General features: G+C 33.6%; 1 pseudogene; it reads right to left on the bottom strand.

Moving 5' to 3' along the window:
* Positions 1 to 1,518: 1,518 nt before the first annotated feature.
* On the bottom strand, positions 1,519 to 2,395 carry LOC138334679 (thiopurine S-methyltransferase-like; annotated as a pseudogene).
* Between the last annotated feature and the right edge of the window lie 508 nt (positions 2,396 to 2,903).

The raw sequence follows: 2,903 nt of genomic DNA, 5'->3' as shown, positions 1-2,903 counted from the left end.
TGCAAAAAAATATTTGCCAATTAGAAAGCCAGATTTGGTATGAAAACAAAGAAAAATTAATTATTTTGGGTTGAGTTCGTGGATTTTGAGGTCTTTTAAAAACTTTCTGTAAACTGGGTGTACCGATGTAGTACTTATGAAAAAAATTGTGCTATATCCTGTTTCATAAATATCATTTTTTAAATCGATTTATATGTCATTCACAGTGTTTCATCTTCATTAATCTTCCACTACATTTTTGCTATATCCTACAGTACAAAGTGTCTTTCGCAAAAAATAAAATAAAAATAAAATAAGATCCACGCGAAAACTAACGGACGATAATCAATTTATCTCACCCAAATTGTATTCATGTTGACTATGTACATGTATTACACTTTGTCAACTGTTTATTGCCTATGAAATTATTTAGTGGTTTGGAGCTTTGAAATAATTTCGTAGATACAGAAAGTCGTGGTTAGGTGATGGGCGCTATAGTGACAGAAATATATGTAAAAACATGCAGTATTTTTATATTCGTTGTTTCGCTGCACCAAAGAAATCAACAAAAACTTCCACAAGCATGTCTCATCTAATTTTGATTAGATTTCAATCACTCATATTTCACAAATAATCAAAAAGAACTCTTTTAAAACACTTATTTTGTATATACATTCTCTACAAATGAATTTGACATTCAGATGTAGTATTAAAGTCGGCCACCGACCACCAGGATAAAGATGTATCAAGTTGTTGACAAGCAATCGGCGTAGGAGTAGATATATCGAAACATTATGTATATCCTGCGGAAAAGCGGTCTACATGCACAAAGTTCAGTTCTATTTTAAGACACATCATAAATACACATATGTTACGAACATTACAAAATAGTAAGAATGTTTGATAAATGCAGCATGGTTAATGTTATTATCTACTCCTAGTTCATATCGACGGGTAAACCACGGTAAATCCGTTATTTCTTTTTTTCAAAATCATAGAAAATGGCCGATTCTGCTTCCGGCCGGTTATACCTCGGTGGCGGTAATATCCAGGATATTACTTAAAACTTTATTTTCAATATGAAAATGGGGAAATGAATATTTTTAAAATGATTCCTTACAATAAATATTATTTTCTGATTCAATGCTTCTCATTGTCTGTTACACAGGAACTTGAGAAGTAGTGAGAGTTTACATGTTTTTGAACCACCAATAATGACCATAAATGATTTTTTTCAGACGTTTTAGAGACCTAGATCAAAATTATACACACTCTGTTCACCATTTTTTAAGAATTTTCCGGGTCAAATGTAGTTGCAAGCCATGCAGAACTCTATAACTATTAACGATTTAGATGGTTTACCACTGCTAACCCCTTTTAGACCCGCTCCTCATGCGCCAGGGGGTTATATCACGCGAGAATCCGACGTTATCATGACGTCACATTTGAGATATTGATATTAGGCTGTGTATTGTTAAGGAAAAATAATCATTTGAAAAATTCATGGAATCGTTAATTGAAATATGTATTTATTTTTTATAAAATAGTCTAAAATATATTTATGAGTATTGATGCCATTATTTTTAATACTATCGTGTTATGGGAAAAAAACTGTTTGAAAAAATTGTGTTTACTGTGGAAATCCGTGTAGTGCATTCTCAAAAATGTTTGCAAAAGCATTTATTTGTCATCCCTTTATAAAATAAAGAGTAGTGATATCAATGCTGAAATTAATCATACTTTTTCGTTACTGAAAGTTTAGACGAAATACATTGACCCCCTTCACTCAAGGTAGAGAAAGTAACTTGGGTGGATTTTTCATCACTTTCATCAGTTTATCAACACTACACCCCGACCCGAAATCTTTCTCGACGACATCGGCAGGAACACACTATGGCGGTCCTTTGTCTAAATCTCGATCTGGCATCTCCAGCAAGTATCCAATTCCTGGATAAACAAGCGTTTTCATGACCTTGGTGTATCGTTCCCGGTCCGGTATCAACATGGCGACATAGGAGCCTCGATCCCATATACAACTGAAGCCAGATTCAATTTCAGCAGAAAACAAAAACAGATCACATCAGTAAAGTTTGATTTTGTCATTATTTTATCGGTATAATTTCCCTTTCACAGCAGGGACATCCTCGTAGGTATATTCGATATTATGCTTCGTGAAAAAATCCTCCGCTGCTATTTCTGATGCTTCCACTCCGACAACATCATTCCCGAGGTCTGCCAGAAATTTTATATCGAGAGTCTTCCCATAAAGTGATATGAATATTTTGTTCTTCGCTTTTGGTGACGTCATGAGTATCTGTGCATGTTTTTCTATAGCCTCATGTACGGAGTTTAAATGCTAAGGGATGGTGTTTCCTACCCATTTATCCATCCAACCCTTCATCCCGTCGGCATCCATTTTTAGCTGGTACTTTTATGATAGACCTGATGGATACAAAATATGCAATTGACACTATAGACTAATTAATTTAAGTAAAGGCTTTTGATTTTTATTACACTTTTTCTATTGCTTTAATTATAGACCACAATATAGGCATGCACAGGTGGATTAATATTATAAGACTCTTTCATATATATATATACATGTACTTATAAGAGTATCCCTTGGGTATATATAGATATCCTTCTATTTTTAATCTGCTGTAACAACAAGAACTGGTCATCACAAGAGACTGGCTAAAACTGACCAGTACACATTTATTGCAAAAAAACTTGACCACTGACCAATATGGAATCTATTATTAGTTAGTTGTAATGTGGACTTATCGGAGAACTTGTACTTAGGACTACATGTACATACATTAAATGAACAGATACACATATAACAATCTAATTTAAATTGGATCTTTCATGTAAGGGATAGAATGTCATTTTTTCAAGAATCTACAGGAGATTAGATAATGAAT

This window comes from Argopecten irradians, chromosome 11, assembly GCF_041381155.1.
Source record: "Argopecten irradians isolate NY chromosome 11, Ai_NY, whole genome shotgun sequence".
Taxonomy (NCBI): Eukaryota; Metazoa; Mollusca; class Bivalvia; order Pectinida; family Pectinidae; genus Argopecten; species Argopecten irradians.
Note: the sequence above shows the minus strand (reverse complement) of the source record. Positions and strands in the feature narration are given on the sequence as shown.